The sequence below is a fragment of the Mirounga angustirostris genome, unplaced genomic scaffold (assembly GCF_029215605.1).
Source record: "Mirounga angustirostris isolate CCGP_5_RB_7025 unplaced genomic scaffold, mMirAng1.0.hap1 SCAF_9, whole genome shotgun sequence".
NCBI lineage: Eukaryota > Metazoa > Chordata > Mammalia > Carnivora > Phocidae > Mirounga > Mirounga angustirostris.
In genome coordinates, this window is record NW_026991717.1 from 74,482,315 (window position 1) to 74,502,529 (window position 20,215).

The 20,215-nt window shown below is 44.6% G+C and overlaps 1 long non-coding RNA gene across 1 annotated transcript in view; it reads left to right on the plus strand.

Moving 5' to 3' along the window:
* LOC135361603 (uncharacterized) overlaps positions 1 to 20,215 on the plus strand; it is an 89,488-nt gene that overhangs the window by 40,210 nt on the left and 29,063 nt on the right. Inside the window, exon 3 of the long non-coding RNA XR_010405132.1 lies at positions 9,872 to 10,048. This is a non-coding gene — a long non-coding RNA (uncharacterized LOC135361603). The remainder of the gene's footprint in view (positions 1 to 9,871; positions 10,049 to 20,215) is intronic.

Consider the following 20,215-nt stretch of genomic DNA (forward strand, 5'->3'; position numbering starts at 1 on the left):
TTCTCTGAATCCTTCCCACTTTGTCTGCTTGTAATTAGACTTCTCTATCCCAGATTCCATACATGAACTCTCCTAACTGCCTTTGTTCCTTCAGGTGGGCTGGCACCTCAGAGTCCCCTTCTGATGTTTTGGGTCTTCACACAATTTTTTAATTTCCTTGCTTCTTAAGTACCAGAGTTCTCCCCAGGAAGAAATCTAGGCTCTGTGTGCCCATAGTTTATTCAATTTAGGGAGGTTTCCTAGTATAATACAGAAGTATCAAAACTAACAGGTACCAAAAAGAATACTTAATAAAAATTCTATAAATTACATAAATATTTAGAATGAGAAAAAAAAGTCAGGACATGGCTCCTTAGAGATTCATATTCCTGTTTTAAGAGGGCAATTTATCAGAAATGCTTATATGAAATGCTTCCTGTTGTAGTCCGACTTCCTTTTACCTCTCAGAGCCCTTGACAACCCCCCCCCCCCCCCCCCCCAGCTCATAGACACCAGTGCATGTGAGGGCCCTGAGGCTTAAGTATCACCAGATTCAGAGTAAGTCACTCTGGACCCCTTCACTGTGGCTCTGGGTGAGAGCTCTTTGCTCTGGCCTTCAGTTCTAGAGAACTGTAATTCTGAGAAAGAGAGAGAGAGACAGAGACAGAGACAGAATGTGTATGTGTGAGAGAGAGCGCACAACTGTATTTGTAAATGTGAAAGAGAGGCAGTGTGTGTACGTGTGTGTGTGTGTGTGTGTGGAGTGAGATTGATTCAGACCATTCTCTCCTCTGGTGTGGAACCCCTTTCCTTTCTGGCATTTTATATCCGCTGTTCCTTATTGACAAACTTTGCTGCAGGAAAACTGAATGCATTCATGGTACTTCCTGTTATATCTTGGGGTGTAGCCAGGCGTGAGTTGGTTAACCACCTTGGGCCGGGGCACCCATGGAGAGGCAGGCTTACGAGGCCCAGGCAGGCCTACGAGGCCCCAGGACAGAGCATGATATCCAGAGGGCAGAGGGACAGGCAGCCGGGGTCATCGGGTGAAGCTAGGAGCATAGGGTAGTCACCACTGGACTAACAGGGATCCTGATGGGCCAGTGGGGTCCTCTCGCCCTTGAACAACGGGAGAGCTGATGCGAAGGGCCCAGCAGCCAGCAGCCGGCAAGCACTACCGTAAGTGCCAAAGCGCCACCTGGAGTTTAGCAGAGGAATTTCAATCCCTGGAAAAGCTCCCCCTACCAGAGTGTGGGAGTTCAGAAATAACCTTAAGGGTTATTGGGAGAGGCATCAGGCAAGAGGATCAACAGGTTGATTGAACTGCTAGACACAGGATCAAAGTGGGAGATCAGATCTTGGAAAAGACTCAGGCTGCTCACTGAGGCTAGACGTGTTTGTTTTAGGGGCAGAGACATCTATCGCTTACTTATTCTCTGCATAACCATCAACAAATTGTTTAAAATTTTTTTTAAAATTTATCTGACAGAGAGAGACACAGCGAGAGAGGGAACACAAGCAGGGGGAGTGGGAGAGGGAGAAGCAGGCTTCCCGTGGAGCAGGGAGCCCAATGCGGGACTTGATCCCAAGACCCTGGGATCATGACCTGAGCCGAAGGCAGACGTTTAATGACTGAGCCACCCAGGGGCCCCTACCTTCAACAAATTGTTTAATTTCTTTGTGTGTCCCTGGTCTCTCTTTGTTCTATTTAAAATAATGACAGTATCACAGAGTTACTTTAATGACTAAATGAGGTAACATCTAGGTTCTTAACATTGACCATAAACTATTTGAGGACAGGAACCAGATCTTCTTCTGACTTTTCTTTCCTAGTGCCTAATACAGAAGCTGGCACATAGTAGGCCCTTTAAAAATGTTTGTTAAACTGCTAAGTCACCTACGAGGTGACAGGCATACATATATATTTATATAGATTGCTAAATTGATCTCTATAGATATAGATACATAGATCTATGCGTATGTGTGTAATTGTATAAACTTATCTATACATTTATTTAACCATTTATTTATTATCTCTTAGTTTTTGAAGCTGAGTATAAGATCAGGGCCAGAGTAGCATACATAAGTGGTGACAGTCCTCAGTCGGAGAATGTGAGGCCAGGGCTCTTAATCCCTGAGAGAGAGGGAGAAAAGATTCTGAGACAGACGAGTACTCATCAGACTGACTTGCTTGTCCTAAGTTACCATCTCCACTTAAATGTTGTGAAAACCAAAGTTTAGAGTGATTCTCCTAAAGAATTTATCACTATTTATTTTCATGCTTCTGACGAACTGTTTAAAAAAAAATGAGACTCAGCTGATGTCTTACTGGGAAGACTCCAGTTAAGTATGCAGTGAGCATCACCATTTTCCTGTTTGCCCGGAAGGCACCTTTTGCAAGGGATAATGAAGTGTCTCACTGATTTTCTAGACTATGATGTACTTAAATAAAGTTTTTGGTATTGCCTTTGATCCAGTGAAGCCTAGAGCTGCCCTCTGCTCTATGGAGAAAGTGGGATTTGAGATCAACCTTGAGTGACAGACGGCTCTGTCAACAACAAAGAGCATATATGGGCTGGAAGCAAAGGCTTTAGCCACAGAGGAACCCGTGTCCAAGTCATGGCTCTGCCATTTACTAAATATGATTTTATGCGTGCTACTTCTCTTCTTTAAAGCCTCAGTTTACTCATTGGTGAAAGAGTTAAAATAATAGTACCTACCTAATAGAGTTATCATGGCCCTTGAAAGAACTAACACCAATAAAATACTCAATACCGTGCTTGGCACTGTGTATGTGCTCGGTATGGTTTAGTTGTTTATATAAGGAAGGAGGAGGGGATGGGTGTACAGGTGAGAACAACCATCTAGACACTGGTGAGGATGAGGAAGGAGCCTGGTGTCCCTCCAGGTTGGCTGGTGTGGAGTGCAGGGCTTTAGAAGGGCCATGAGAAATGTGGATGGTGCAGAAGGTGTGATTTGTTAACGGAGGGCTTTAAAAGGGAAGTGAGCCAGATACAGAAAGTCCTGGTGGGTTTTTGAACACATTGTCTTGCAAAATAGTGCAACGGAAGTTTATGATTTCCTTCTAGAAACTGCAACATTCCTTTCAGACCATACTGATATATTTTATCCTTTCCAAATTTTGTGAAGTAAGAATGGTTCCACCCATTTTGAAGATGATGTTGTGGCCCAGGGAGATAAAAACTGGCCCATGATCACTTTTTAAATGCACCTCACTTATTGGGTGTGGGTTAAGTTGGCATTTGTGAGGGTAACGCATGGGAGGGGGACATGTGCCAGCCTGTGAAAAATACTTTCCACAGGGAAGCCATTTGACATGTACTAACTCCCCTTGATCCTGGCTTAGTTCTAAAGACTGGGCTTCTACTCTATTCTCATGACCAAGCCTCAGATTCGCCCACCTCTGTATACCTCTTTGGTCCTTCTATGCCTGTATCCCTGCGTGGATAATGTCTTTGGGGCTTGACAACTTTCTGGACTGAGTATCTTTCTCTGAATCCAGGGTTCTTTCAGACTTTTGGATGGAACTTACTGGCCTCTGCTGGCCTACCTGTCTACCTGCCACCATGCCCAAGCCTCTTGCTGGGACACCGTGTCTGATAGCCCCTTGGTGTGACTTCCTCCCTGGCAACTCAACCATTGCCCACCAAGTACCTGCGTCCAGGCGTCAGTTAGCCAGATCCCTAGGTCCTGAGCTCTGCCAGTCTGATCTGTCCGTCTCTTTCCAAGTTGCTTTTCCAGTGGTAGAGCTTGTTTAAAGTAGAGACACTTGGGCTTCATTCTAGACCAGCGGAATCAGACACTCCCATGGTGTGGCCCAGGAACCTATATATTTAAAAATGTCTTTCCAGGTGAATCTATCATAGAGCTGTTTCACAGGTTGGCTTTTGGAAAACACTGATATAGGTCCTTTGACTACATGGTCTCCAAGGCCTATTACAACTCAGTGCGTCTATGGTTTGCTCACAGTTAGGTCAATATTATGAATGAAATTCCGGTCAGTGTACGTCGTTTCCTAGGGATTTCTTTTCTTTTCTTTTCTTTTTTTTTTTAAGATTTTATTTATTTATTTGAGAGAGAGAGAATGAGAGACAGAGAGCATGAGAGGGAGGAGGGTCAGAGGGAGAAGCAGACTCCCTGCCGAGCAGGGAGCCCGATGCGGGACTCGATCCCAGGACTCCAGGATCATGACCTGAGCCGAAGGCAGTCGCTTAACCAACTGAGCCACCAGGCGCCCTCCTAGGGGTTTCTAAAACTGCTTCTTCAAGAGAAAAAAAATCATTTAATCTCTCCTCCATATCTCCTCTGGATGAACCCATCTTATCGATCTCTATGTAGGTACTACAAGTCCTGCAGGATAAGTTGGAAGCTCCCCTGCTTCTGCAGCTGGCTTAACATTTCCAACTTGTTCTCATTCTGAGGCACCTACGAGGCAGGCTCCTTGCCATGTTTGAAGCCTGACCTTGCATACAGGCTCCTTGCCGTCACCGCCTCAACCTAGTTTCAAGTTCCCTCTTAGAAATGACAATCTGCTCACATTCAAAGCCATTTTTATCAAAGCCATTTCTTTGAACTCTTCTGAAGAATAATCTGGGAACATCTAAGATTTAATGTCCTTTAAAATAATGTGGAAAAAAAAAAAGAGAGTTCTGTCTATATTGAATCCTCCAGATTCATTAGTTACCAGGTTGGGTCTTACCGATGTATGGAAACTTTTGTGGATGCACTAAGGCTTTCTAAAAATTGGTTTTATAAACTGAGAACCTTGGAAACTTTTAAACATCTTCCCATAGAGGTGCTTTAGCATTTTATATATTTGTATGTCATTTTCTTTCACCTTTGCATATGCCAGGGAGTGCTGTGTGTCAATGCTTGTGATTTTATTCCTTTCGAGCAACTGCATTTGTGTACTGCAGAGGGTTCTGTGGTAATAAAGATTGGTTTTATTAGGACCAAGTTAGCCCTGGACTGTTCTCATGCTCCCCTGAACAAGTTAGGTTTTATATAAGTTCTAATTTCACAGACATGCAAGTTCCTAATGTTTTCCTAACCAGGAATATCCTGGCATGAAGTATGAGCTCATCAGTTTGTGAGGAACGTGAAGGAGTTAATGTTAAGGACCGTCATGGGAGTGGGATGAGAGGCCAGCCCTCAGACAAGAACAGGACAAGAGCACTTGGAGAGAGCCACAGTTTCTCATCATATCCCTGACGCGGATATTTTGGTTAGCTTGCCACGTCAGTACCTTTTTATCATCGTAAATCTCCTTCCCCACCTAGTTATTTTCAGGCTACAATATTCCCGTTCCGCAGATGTTGAGCCCAGGCTGGATCTGGAAGAGACTGAAGGAACGTCACTTCCAGGCGTGCTGACATCGGCCACAACAGACAGCCCCCTCGAACAGATAGGTGTGTGGGACATGAGACCATGATGGGACACAGTGGGGGATTTGGTTATCTGGCCAATTCTCATGCTCTCACCAGGGAATCTCCAGACCAGGAAAAAATGTCGTTCCTGTAACTCTAAAGTAACAGACAGGTGTTTTCATGAGTCAGTAGAGTCTTTTAAAGACCACAAGAGAAAGAGAGCAGTTCCCCCTTGTTTCCAGATAGGAAGATCTGGGCTTGCGGGTGGTCAGGATATAATTTTGAAGTAGGCTTACTACAGAGGACTTCCAGTCAATTCACAAAGGACGCTGACTGGATGTAGGAAGAGTCACAGACGTCGAGAGAGGCTAAGCAACTGGAGAACTGGGGGTATGCTTTCCCTAAATGCTTCAGAAAGGCAGCTCATATTGTCATTAGAGAATATTCAGCCCAAGTTCCAAACACAGTTGATATGTCCTCCCTCCTTTTTAATTTGTCAAATACGTTCTGAAATTTAATTAATTATTGGGTCTTAAAAATGGTTACTCTTGTAACCATAGACCATAATAGTATGTTAATTAAAGTGGAATTAATTTTAAAATATTAGGATGTATTTGAAGCACTCATAATTCTGAGACAACTAAAGTAAAATAGGACAAAATGTCCCAAAAAATGTCCAATACCTGTCTTTTACTTCATGTTAAAGAAAATAGATTTAAAATTTGACATTAGCCAGGTTTTCAGTTTAATATGGAGACAGAGGCAGGGCGCCTGGGTGGCTCAGTCGTTAAGCGTCTGCCTTCGGCTCAGGTCATGATCCTGGGGTCCTGGGATCGAGCCCCGCATCGGGCTCCCTGCTCCGCGGGAAGCCTGCTTCTCCCTCTCCCACTCCCCCTGCTTGTGTTCCTGCTCTCGCTGTGTCTCTCTCTGTCAAATAAATAAATAAAATCTTTAAAAAAAAAATGGAGATAGAGGCATTCTAGAGGTACCTTATCTTTCCTCCGCTACCATTCCATGAAAGTCCCTTTGAAAATGTACCAGTGCCTTAAAAAAATTGTACAGGGGTGCCTGGGTGACTCAGTCAGTTAAGCATCTGCCTTCAGCTTAGGTTATGATCTCGGGGTCCTGGGATCAAGCCCTGCATCGGGCTCCCTGCTCAGTGGGGAGTCTGCTTCTCCTTCTTCCTCTGCCCCTACCCCCAGCTTGTCCTCTCTCTCTCTCTCTCAAATAAATAAATAAATAAAATCTTTAAACAAATAAATAAAATTTATATTCCTTATAAGTGGGGTACAGGAAGATAATATGCAGGACTCTGGGAGGATTTTCACAAACTGCCACGTCCGTGGTGTTGGAGTGAGAAGCACAGTCGTGGATTCTTTTTTTTTTTTTTTAAAGATTTTATTTATTTATTTGAGAGAGAGAGAATGAGAGAGAGCACATGAGAGGGGGGAGGGTCAGAGGGAGAAGCAGACTCCCTGCCGAGCAGGGAGCCTGATGCGGGACTCGACCCAGGGACTCCAGGATCATGACCTGAGCCAAAGGCAGCCGCCCAACCAACTGAGCCACCCAGGCGCCCACAGTCGTGGATTCTATTTGCTCCAACCTGTGCCTAGGAAAAGTACACATCATCTGGCAGAAGATAGCAAACAGTTCTCTGTTACCGTACAGCCTGTCCCTAGCTCAGGCATTCCAGCCAGAAAGTCAGGCAACCACATTCCTTTCCACATGAGGACAGTATTTTCTAGGCACCCAGATCAGGGCTCTCCTCCTCTTTCCTTTCTTCCCTCTTCATTCTTGATTAGAGACTAGAGGTCTTAGAAGAAACTGTGCCAGATATGTCAGACAGCACAGTGACATGTTAGGGTGTAATTGGTGGTGATGTGCTGAGTTGAGATTGTAAACACGACAGACTGAGGCAGATACAAGAGCTGGAAGCGTGAGTGAGTGTGTATAGATGCAGGAGAGGGCATGCGGGGACTCTATGACTTACTTGTCTTTGGAAAAGAGGTAATTGTAGACTGTGCCTAAGTATTTAACACAGTCAAAAGACTGGCAGTGAGAGAAGGAGGTTCATGTATTTATCCAGCGAGGATTTATTGAGTATCTACTAGATATGCCAGATGCTGTTTTGGTGGCAGAGAAATACCAGTAAGAAAGAGAAACTGGCGTCTGGTTCTACTAGGGAAGATTGGGGAGTAGGTAGAGGGAGAGGGACAAGAATAAGCAAACTATTGAAAAGCATAATTTTTTTTTTAAAAGATTTTATTTATTTGACAGAGCACAAGCAGAGGGAGAGAGAGGGAGAAGCAGGTTCCCTACTGAGCAAGGAGTCCGATATGGGACTCGATCCCAGGACCCTGGGATCATGACCTGGGCCGAAGGCAGCCGCTTAACCGACTGAGCCACCCAGGCATCCCGAAAAGCATAATTTTTGATAATTATCAGTGCTGTGAACAAAATAAGATGGGGAGGTGAGGCAGAATGAATGGGGCTTCTCAGACCAATCCACTGTGGCCCCAACATAGACTGGACCCAATGCCACAGGACTTGTCCAGAAGAAACAGAACAAATGGGGTAGGAGGAACAGAGTTTGATCATTACCACACTATGTTATGTAAATATTATTATTATCTTGTTTTACAGATGGAAAAATAACCTGAGACAATATATGAGCAAAGAAAAATTCTTATGAGAAGAAATACAAGCAGTTGATAGACATTTGGAACTTATTAAAATTCACAAGTAATGAAATAAACACACTAAAGGGATGAAATTTAAAATTGCAATTAGATACCATTTTCAATCAGTCAAATTTGCAAAGATTAAAAAAAAAAAGACCAAATTATTGCTAGTGATAGTGACATAAATTTGACCCCTCTCATTTGCTGCTGAGAAGATAGTTAATTGGTACATCTTTTAAGTAAAACAATCCTACCTGTAGGAATAAGTCCCAAGGAAATTACTAGAAAAGCAAATAAAGATTAATATACTAGATGTTAATTGCAGTACTATTTATAATTACAATTACATTTCCCAGTTTCCCTTGGCAAGGTGTGGCCACATAAGCAAGCTCTGGCCAAAGGTTTATGAGCAAAAATGATGTTCCTAAAAGATCATGTTCCTAAAAGAAAGTGGTTTGCCCTCCATGTCCTCTTTCCTCCTTTCCAAAGGCTAATGCATGGATGCAGTAGTGGGTGAGCTGGTTTTGACCATGAGGACAAGAACAACACTCTAAGGAAAAACAGAAAAATAAGATTGAAGGAGCCTTGGTCCCTGGATGACCTTGTGGAGTAGAGCTTCTCCCTGCTGAACGTATCAGATGGAACTTTAACAAGAGTTAGAACCTTCTATCTTGTCTTCAGCCATTGTGACTTGGCCTCCTTTGCAACAGCTGAATTAATATCCTAAATAATACAGACAGCAGCTGTGTAAAATATATAAAATTTTTCATTCCTTATTATTACAATTATCTAATACACACACCGATGGTCTTAATAATAAAACTAAGTAGCAGATCCCCACAGAAGATGTGTTAATAAAAGCAGAATGCTTAACATCATCTCTTGGCTGTTTTGGCAATCAGATATTCATGTTTCACAAAAATACTTAGGTATAACTTGATAAAAAAAGCAGGACCAGGGGCGCTTGGGTGGCTCAGTCAGTTAAGCGTCTGCCTTCGGCTCAGGTCATGATCCCAGGGTCCTGGGATTGAGCCCCGAGTTGGGCTCCCTGCTCAGTGGGGAGCCTGCTTCTCCCCCGCCTCCCACCGCTAGTGCTATCTATCTTGTTCTCTCTCTTAAATAAATAAATTAATTAAAGAACAAAACGGGACCAGATGCAATTATAAAAAGGTAAAAGCTTTGATTAGTTCTTTAAGGTTTTAACTTGATCTCAAACCTGTGAAATGTTAGTGGCAATTGTTTTCCTTTCCACTCCTGTGCATTGCTTCCAGAATGGGATGTTATGTGCCACGTTATCCAGTTGGCTTTGTCAGAGATTTATCTCTGTAGATGGATCAATTATTCTAGTTTGGGGAGAAGGCAGAGCTTCTTGCACCATGAGTGGCTGTATAAAAGCCAGTTGGTGGAAAAGGGAAACAGGAATGAGAGACATGCCTTTCGCTTGGGGCAATTTTACTTCCTTCTCTTCTTTAGCATCATTTGCTAGAACCTGGATAAGCCATCAGCATGGGCTCCTGGGGGCCTGTTCAACTGCCTTCTGATGCCGTATTGCTCTAGCAACAGAAAACTTTGGTAGAGTGGGAGCAAGAGCTAAAATTGGAAGGTGGGGACACAGACATATAAGTGGAGACTGAATTATGAGGGGGAGAGGGTACGGAATAGAAGGTCAAGTCCAAATCCCAGCTTGGAAGAGGCAATTCTGGTCTAGTGTCACATAGGCTTTGAAATCCTGAGGAAGGGGATGAGGCTTTTAAATTCTAGGGGTGAGATGATGGGACAATGAAGAAGAGCAGTGTTCTTTAAGAAAATCTCTTGAAATGTTAGGAAGAAGAGCAAGGACAAAACCCAGCCTTCAGTGTCATCAGCTGGCTAGACAGAGACTAAGAAGCAAGCCCCAGGCCACGACTGAAGCAGAGAGCAAGACTGCTAGCTGGCTTTGGTGCCTTGTGGGAAGAGAGACCCCAGACATTCAAGAGGCCCAGACAGAGCAGATGAGAACAGGTAAAGGATTCTCACATTCATTGAGCATTTAATATTCCATATACTCGATTTTATTTTTGCGGCAAGCTTGGGAGTACTCTTCGCAGAAAGGTTGAATGATTTGATCCAAGATCATGAATTTATTAAGTGGAGGATGTAGTTCTGACTGACTCTAAAATCCATATTCTTTCTTTCCTGCCTGCCATTTTGGGGCTTTTCAGGGATTGCTGCCCATTATACTTCCAGAAGGTGGAAGAAGTTAGAGAAGTCTATTACCCAACCTTGATGGCTTGTAGGATAACGATTGATGTGTTCCCCATAGGCCTCTTGTTAGTTCACAGAGAAAGGAGGAAGCCTGGGGGTAGATAGGACGCTGCCTAATCAGGAGTCTGAAGGTGGTACTGTCCCGCCTTCCCAGAAGCTTAGCTTGCTACGTTCCAGATTAATCCTAGGCAGTTGTGAGCTGTTGGTGCCCATAGCCATTTCCCAGAGAATCCTCAGGACTCTAATAGCCTTTAAAGGAAATGTTATGGTAAAATATGAGAAGATGCTCAATCTTGTACCTGATCAGGTAAAAGCAAATCAAATGAACCTTTAGATACTATTTTCATGTCATCAGATAGAGATAAATTATAAATATTTTAATATCCAGTGTCTTTGGAAGTATAGACAAAATGGAACTCCAGTTTGCTGTTGGTAGGCATGTAAGCTAGCAGCATTTATTAAAATTTACCCAGAAATTTCACCTTATAGAAATAACCATGTAAGTGTGCAAGGATATGTGTACAATGGCATTTGTTCCAGAACTGTTTAAAAATTAAAAACCAAGGGGCGCCTGGGTGGCTCAGTTGGTTAAACGTCTGCCTTTGGCTCAGGTCATGATCTCGGGGTCCTGGGATCGAGCCTGAGCATCAGGCTCCCTGCTCAGTGGGGAGTCTGCTTCACCCTCTCTCTCTCTCCCTCTGCCCCTCCCCACCATCCATTCTCTCATTCTCTCTCACGTAAATAAATAAATACTATCTTAAAAAAATTAAAAAATGAAACCAAGTAAATATCCATCCACAAAAAAGTTAAATTACAGCACAGCCGTTCCTAAGGAGTATGATGAAGCCATTTAAAAATGTGATTGAACTGTCTATGCTTATGTGGAAGGGTATCCAGGATATAAGGAGTATAAAAGCAAACTCATGAGAACAACAAAAAATGACATACACCTGTGAGTGGAGAAAAGTCAAGAAGGATCCATACCATGCGGTGGTTATTTTTGGAGGAGAGAACGTAGAATGGGGCAGGGGCGGATGAGGTGACCCCCATTCTTCACATGTATCTTCGTGGTTCGAATTTTGGGACAATCTGTTGAACATTTATTACTGTTATAATTTAAATAAATTCATAAAATAAAAGTGAGGAACACTCAGGGGTAGACGGTTATCCTTCTGAGCCCGAGGCAGAGGACAGCGACTTGAGGTCATGTGTGATTCTGTACCAGTGCCTACCACAGAAATTTGGACACATGCTAAAACCTGCTCCACTTAGGGAAGCCAAAAAAACCCGCTCCAGGCAGGACTGTAGCTGGCAGAGCAGGCATCTAATTTTTCCTACCTTCCAGTAGATTCCAGCCCGAGCTCCTGCTAGCCTTATTTTCTATTCCCCAGCAATTCCTTTGACTCTGAACTTCAGACTGACCTCCTGTTTCTCCCCCGAAGCTATTTTTTTAATACTTTCTCTTCCCCTCAATTTACATTTTAATGCTTAGTGAGTTCACGACACTGTAAGATTCTTTATAATAGGGGCCGAAATGCATGCGAAACTTTCGTGAGGTTTTTCCTCGATGAATAAAAGGCAACACCCCCGACGAGTTGTCACTGGCATGTAGTATTTGTATGAAATTAAACTCAGAGAGTGATGACAGGGAGGTTAATTTTCTTCCCATTGTAGGTACAGTTGATTTCCTTTCCTTTAGCTTTGAGAAAAGGCAAGGGTTAAAAGGAAGCTGGGGAGAACCTGGAGTTTGCTGTAATTGGCTACAGTAGTCACAAAACACTAATACAGCCTGGCTGCTTTACTGGAGGTGTCCTTCCTGGTGGGACCCGAGGCCCTTAGGACCTTGTGTCTTCACGTGGCCCCCCGGGCACTGAAAGGAGGTTCTGAATGCAGCTAGGAAGTGGACTGCCCTGGCAATGGGACCATTTGACTGACTCATGTGATCCCTCCCCTCAACTCCCTCTTCTTTTCAACAACAGCTCCTTCTCAGCACCATCTCAAGAGCTGGAAGCAGAATAGCTATGGCGACACGTAAGATGATAAGGCATGTGCTTGAGGTATGATTGGTTTTAGAGCAGCCTCAAAACCGGCCGCGTGATGCCTTGTGAGTTTGATGGGTGATTTACAGCCATTGGAAGCTGGATGGCTTGTTCTGTGCTCCTAGCCAACCAGAACTATATTATGCAAGGCTTAGACTAATAGATCACTGTGTAAATGACATCAGGGACTCACTCTCCACTCTCTAAACGTGAAAGAAGCCATGAGCAGACAAATTAGATGAATAAATACTCCCTATACAAGCTACCTGTCCTAGCGGATTAGCCATTTACAAACTTTAGAATACGTAAAAGTCACCTGGGGATCTTGTTAAAAATTGTAGATTTCCAGCTCTGCTCCCAGGAATTCTGATGAAGTAGGGTGGGGATGTATTTCTGACGTGTGGCCCAAGAGATTCTTCTGCAGGCAGTCAGTGGAGCCTGCTCTAATGGAAGAGCAGAAGCTGCTGGGGTCAGAGAGAGACACCACTCACACGTTCTGGTGTTTTGGCACAGAGGACAAGCTGTAATTTCCAAACATTTTTTTCCTGCTTTGATCCTCTTCACATTTATATATTCTTGCACTGTTACCTCCATTACATGGGAACTTGAAAGCTATGGGGGGAGGGGCTGGGAGAGTACATAGTCCTAGGGCGGCGGCATGGGGTTCACACATCATAGTCTCCATGTGGGCAAGTGGGGCACTCTTCCAGATTCTGGTAATATTTCCTCTATTCCCCTGCCCCACTTACTAGCAGGTGATTCTTAGTTTGGAGAGAAACAAGTGTCTCTCGGTGGGGAATCTCTGGGTGAGGAAACGTGCTAACGTTCAAGGCACCATGCATCTTGCACTTTGGGCAACTGGCAGACACGACCTTGCACTTGGGCATGTTCCTTCCTTTCGAGGCTGCGGAGAGATGATCTGGTCCCTGCGCCATGAGGCATTGATCTCCAAAGTCTAGTCTTGCATTCATCTGGGCTGGGGGTGGAAGGTCAGGGCTCTGCCTGTGTTGTGCAGTTTGTGCGTTCATTCCCAAAGGTCAAGTGTGGCTGGAATCCAGGTCAGGTCCCACGGCCCTATCCGGACGTTGGGGCAAGGATAACGGCTGTGCCTGGCCTGAGGAAGGGAGACCTTTTAAAAATCTACGCAAGCTCAGGCGCCTGGGTGGCTCAGTTGGTTAAGCGTCTGCCTTCGGCTCATGTTCTCAGGGTCCTGGGATCCAGCCCCAAGTTGGGCTCTCTGCTCAGTGGGGAGTTTGCTTCTTCCTCTCACTCTCCCTCTGTGCTCTCTCTCCACCCCCCCCCAAATAAATAAATAAAATCTTTTTAAAAAATCCACACAAGCTCTCTGCTAGTTGTGGCCCTGCCAGGTGGCGCCCCCAAGCTTCTCTCAGTCTTAATGCTCTCCTTGATGTTCCCGAACTGGGTATTGGGGTGTTTAGGAAGAACTCTGTTTACTGCTGCATATTCCAAGAGTTGGAAATCTCTGCTTTCCTGACGATGATTAAACCTCAAGAAGAGCCCACCCATCTGACCTCCTTCAGGCTATGTCCATCTACCCATTGGAAAAACAAATTCCTAAGTGAGTGACACATTATCCCCTTGTGTCCTGTCAATCCTCTCATTTGCCAATCTCCAGCTTATCGGCTAGACTTGTTTAATGCCTGAGGCCAAGGTACTGCAGTAGCTCTTATTTAACTAGTTGCACACAGCTAATTACTTACCCCGGTATCTCATCAGTATACAAAAAATATTGACTCCAAGTTGGAAAATGCCTCAGAGGCATTACAAAACTTGTATTAGAAGAGACGCCTTCTTAAATACCAGCCATCCAAGAGCTCCGAAGGAGAATAAGGGAGAAGCTGGGAGGAAACCAGCTGGAAAGAGGGGTTGCATGTTTCACTGCAACCCCTCTCCCCACCATATTTCCTATTCAAAATGATCTCTCACGAGATTTGGTACAAGTATTTGCCTTCTCACAACCTACTCCACTCTCCTGGTGATAAAATAATCCTTGACATGCTGCACCCCACCCTTTCTGAGTGGGTTCATGTTCTGAATACTCACTCTGACTATAGCAAGATTTAGATAGCTGCCCGTTCGTTGCCTATCCTTACAGGCCATGGAAGCTGCAGGAAACCTTCCTGATTCACGGTTTCGGTGCTTGGCTTTCTGGCACCTGCCGACCAGCCTCCCCTCTTGCTGGCTGCAGTATCAGTGGCTTCCCGTAGAAAGCTGGACACACTCTCCTTAAGGGGAGATTAGCAGGTGCTCAGGAGGGTAGTACAGAACATTAGCTACCTAATCATTAACGTTCCTAATTGGGGAGTTCTCCCAGGTAGACGATTTATTGTGCTTTCACTATATGGCCTGGCAGGTGCTGGGTGTGTCGTATAGAATCCAACTCAGTGTTCACACTCTATCAGCTAAGGACCAGTCTCGATTTTCAGTTGAAAAACTTGAAGTACAGGGAATTAGAATAGTTTTTCTAAAGTCACACATCTTATTAAAACAAAACTAAACCAAAAAACGTAGAGGAGAAAAAGTGCTTTAAAGGGAGAAGAGACAGTAGCGAAGTAGTTGCTCTTGAGAACAAAATACTCGTTTGGGAAGAGAATGTTTTCCTACTGCTGGATCAGCCAATCAGGGCTGCAGTAGTATTTGCATGGTTTAGAAATGATTTTTTTTGTTGGTCTCATTTTATTCTTCTACCCTTTACAATCTGAGGCCCGTCTTAACCAAAACGCAGATTTCAGACATTAAGGTATTTCCACTTTTTCTCCTCTTCTGTCAGTTAAAGAAGTATCATAGTGAGCACTCTTTTTCCTTCTAGAAGCACAGACTTTGTAAACAAGTTGTGGGCAAGAGAAAATGCCCATGGGTTGGCCAACGTCAGCACCTCTGGATCAATGGTTCACAACCTTGGAGGCTCATGAAAATCTCAGCGTGGGCTGGCCCAAGCCCAACCTGCTAAATTAGCATCTCTGGGGCAAGGGCTGGGCACTGAAATCAGCATCTCTGGGTGTGGACCGGGCTTCAGGGTGTTTTGAAAACTGCTGCTCTCCAGATTTTGGGGAGCGAGGCTCTAGATCAGTGGTTCTCAAAGTGCGGTCCCTGGATCTGCAGTATCAGCATCACCAGGGAGTTTTTAGATATGCAAATTCTTGGGCCCAATCCCAGTCCTGCAAATCAGAAACTCAGAGGGTGGAGTCCAGCAGTCTGGTTTAACAAGCCCCCCAGCTGGTTCGGATATAACTAAAGTTTGAGAACCACCGCTGGATAACAGTTTCACCTTTACTTCGGTGTTAGGCTTTGGAGAGATGAGATCCCCCAGCTTATATCCAAAGCAATGGAGGGCTGATTACAAGGATATTTGTGGGAATAAGAGAGCAGGCATCATAGGAACCCAGGGAAAGGGGCACAGTGGGATGCTTGGGATGAGCGGCTGTGGCACCTCGAGGCATTCCAGGACCTGGGATGTGGTCTGGAGCACGGCGTGTGATTCGGGATTTGGAGCGACTTGCCCATGCTGCTTCTTGTTTGGCCAGCCATGGGAATTCCTGGTTTCTTCCTCTAGTGCCTTACTGTTATCCTGACTCTGATGCTCTCTGCCTCTGCCTGCAGCGAGTGGCTTAGCTGGAGTCTTGGAATGAGGCTGCTGGAGTTAGCATTCTGGCTCATATTATCTGTATGACCTTGAGCGCTTCATCATCTCACTCCTCTTGGCCTCGGTGTTCTTGTCTGAAAGGTGGGAATACTAATTGTATCTACCCTATAGATTTATAACTGCTCAAACACCAACGCTGTCATTATTGCTTTTGTGTGTCTTCATGCTTCTAGATACATCTACCACAACTGACTCAGTCCAAACCCTGAGTTCAAGTGTTTGAGAAAGAGACACAGATTGCTGTCGTGAGTCACTGTGGTGGTTCCTGGGCCAAGCTCTCCCACCAAGCATCTGTGGGCATCCCGTATATTTACTGTTTGGGGCTTCGATGCTCTCCTCTGGTCCATGAGACCTCACTCACTCAGAAGATCCTTTTATGCTATAACCAAAGAGAGGAAGAGAGCATGCGCGGTATTGTACTGTTGCAGGATTTCTATTCCTTTGGTCCCCTGGCTTTTGGTCACGCCACTTCAAAGAATGAAGAGGTAGACCAGACGAAGAGTGGAGTGCCACAGAACAAAGTTTATTGAGCGATAGTACAAAGCTCCTGAAGAGGGAGAGGACCCAAGAGGGTTGCCAATTTGGCGTTTAGATCTAGGGGTTTTTATGGGCTTGTTGGTGGGCTTTGATCTGATTAACCCTCCGTGCACCCAATCAGGTTTTTGTCCTCTACCTATCACGGGGGAAAGGGTGGAGGGCTCCTTCCAGGGTGATGTAAAATTCTTTTAACGGTGGTTTCCTCTTGGGCGGGGGACAGCTCATCCCTGCCTGCCTTTCTTCCGACTCTCCTTCATGAGTACCAGCAGGGCACTCGGCTAGTCCAAGCCACTGGGAACGTCCAGGGGACTTAGTCTCTTAGCTTGGCCCCAACAGTCTAACCACGTGCTGATGGTGTTTTGAGTCTGAGTCCACAATTTGGAAACCTCTTTTCACATGGATAGATCACATTTGAATGTAGCATGTGGGTTGCAGAAGTGGAGACCCAGCTGCACGATGACTGTCCCTTCTGGCACCTCCGTGTGGAGTTGTAGGATCACCGAAGCAGGGAATGTCAGCGCAAGGAAGACGTGCTGCTCACTGACGGAGGCAGAGGATGCCAACCTCCGAATAAACACTACACATTTAAAAAGTCATTTCCTCCCCATCCTCCCTGGAACTTTGGAAAATAAATGCCTTTGGAGAAAATGGGCTTGGAGAAAATAGGAGCCGATACAGGTCACTTAGAAGCACTTTGGGGCTGGTTTCCTGCAACAAAGCTGCTGTGTTAATATGCTCAGATGTGTGGATTTTGTTGTTCACAGATAGTAAAGGGAGTTTTGTGATGAATGCTCCACAGACAAAACGGTTCTTACTTGACGAAGCAGCAGCTACTAGCTCTTTCCCCATTTACTGATTTTGGAGTGATGAGATACGGCCATGCCAAGTGTGAGATGCTTCCCTTTATAGTTTTCAATTTGCATGATAGCATTCCATTTTTGATCATCTAGAATGTCTCTGCTTCTTTTCTTTCCCCCTGTAGGAAAGCAGAGAGAAAAGCCATATAGTAATTATAATGAAAAGTCTTATAATGATCTGAGGTCCCCCCGCACGGTTCCTCTCCCTCCCACCTGCACCCTGCAGTCATCAGTGTTCTGATCAGAAGATTTTTAGACCTGGAAGAGCTGTCTGGTTCAATGTCTGACTTGAGTATTCAGGGCATATACAGATTCCTTTGAAAGGAAATGCATTCTTGCAGATTTCCAGCAATACCTTTTAACACTTTTTATTATAAAATTCCTTAGAGAGGTAAAAATATAAAACTAGGTATACAAACATGTGTGTTATACAATCATGAAAACAAAACAAAAAAAACACCTTACAAATTAGAGACGGGCGCCTGGGTGGCTCAGTTGGTTAAGCGACTGCCTTCGGGTCAGGTCATGATCCCGGAGTCCCGGGATCGAGTTCCACATCAGGCTCCCTGCTCAGCAGGGAATCTGCTTCTCCCTCTAACCCTACTCCCTCTTGGGCTCTCTCTCTCACTCTGTCTCTCTCTCAAATAAATAAATAAATAAATAAAATCTTAAAAAAAATTAGAGACAAAAGTATGATTGATAATTTCAAGTTAATAACATTGAAGAGCAGATATTGGTTGAACTTAAATTGCCAAAGCTGGATGTGTTAATGGAAAAATGTGCTGGCGTAATTGTTTTACTTATGACTGTTTTCTGTTTAATCATTGCCAGACATTATTTAAATTGTAGTCATTTTCATTATTATTATTTTGCTACCTTGACCATGAAGTCATGTTAAACTGTGAATAGGTTGGTCAATTTAGAATGTACACTCTCCGCACTGAAGGAAAAAGTATCCTTTAACAAAAGAAGGCTTATTGTTTATTTTTTGGCGACATAAACAGAGCTCTTGACTGCCACAGCCGAGGAACCTGGATGCTTTGCTTTCCAAGAGTCCTGTGCCATGGAATGACTCAGTCTCCCATCACTTTGTTCAAGTAGCTATGAAATTCTTACACAATGTGTGGTAACACCCTTTGTCCTTGGCTTGGTGTACCCTCGATTGTAAACGCAAACACAGAGGCATTCACTGGAACCTCATATTCATCCAGATGACGCGGGCTATGTTTGCATTAATATTTATCTTTAGATTACCAACAAAATGAAAACACACAATTACATTCTGACAGGCATTTTGGATTTGGGGAAAATCTGAGGATCTTCAGAGGTCTGAAGACTCCAAGTTAAGAAACACTGGTCAAGTTACCGCCTAATTAGGTTTTGCCTCACTTCATTCTCACAAAAACCCTATGAGGTAGACAGAGCATCAACTTGGCTTCACAGACTAGGCTCTGGGCTGTGACAGGGCTCAGGAATTTGCCCAGCACCACACAGGCTGTGAGAGAGGAACCAGGATCCCATCCCGGGTCTGTCTGTCTCCAAAGTCTTTCTCCTTGAGATCTCTCAGGACCCTCACCCCTAGAGATCTGTCCAGAATCCTCAGGCAACTGTGTAGGAATGATCTTTGGGCAGGCAGGGGCTCATGCCTTTTCTTTTTATAGTTTCTTGAGGAAACTCAAGGCAAAAGTGGCATTCATACGCTGAAGGAACACAGTGCCATTTTGCGAGTCAGAGTCTCAATGAGAATTCATTTACCTCACACGTGATTTCTCTCAGAATCAGTCCTAAAGCCATTCAGGCCTGCTCAGGACATTTCAGGCCCCACAGCTGAGGCCAGTACTAAGTCGTACTGTTGGATGAGAGTTGCATCAGAAACTCCGGGTGGAAGTCCTACTTCTTTTTTTATTTTATGTTATGTTAGTCACCAGACGGGGGGCTCCTACTTCTGTTGTTAAAAGCTCTGTCACCTTGGGCAAGCCACTCCACTCCTTTGAGCACACGTTTACTATCTTTAAAATGAGAACATTGATAATGAACTCGCAGGTGTATTGTGAGGGGTTCACGAGGCCCTGTGTATAACAGTATCATACTCTGAAGCATTTTCAACTGCAGGCCACGTCCGTATTCATTACACACCCCCCGGCCCAATACTTAGAGAGTTCCCAGTAAGCGTCAAAGATGTGTGCTGGCGCTGGAAATACAAAAATTAGACATGGTCCCTGATCTTAATGAATTCAGAGTCTAGTGAGGGAGGCTGGCATTAAAAGAAAAATCCTGCTGTACTTAGATGTGCAAAGTTGTAGAAATCTGTGCTATGCAAGAGAGGCAGTAATCGAAGTGTCTTGAGAGACTGTTTAAGTTTTGCAGAGCAGAGACAGGAGCTTATCCTTTGACGATCCATAAAAATTATAAAAACACAAGGCAGCAGGGTTTGCTTGGGAACCAGGCCAGTGAGGTGGGGTGCAGATGAGTCAGTATCACTGGGTCCCCAAGAGCTCAGGCTCCAGCCTCCTTCGGCTCTTGTATCCTGATTAGATACCGTTGTCATGCCCACCCATGCTATTTCCCTGCTCCCCGGAATGGTAGAAAGTAATTACTTTGTGCCAGTTTAGAATGTACTTTGAGGATGAAAAACATCAAACACAATCTCCATTTAATTGGCTTTTCCTGCTGTTTTTGCACTTGGGCTGCATGACCGGCTCGGAGAACTCCAGGGGCACCTTGACACGGCGTCTCCTCTTGCCCTCCAGGAGAGGGCTCCTTTCCCTTTGGCAGGCCTTTGATTTCCTCTGCATAGATTATTTGGCTTCTGCCTTGTTGCTCTTTT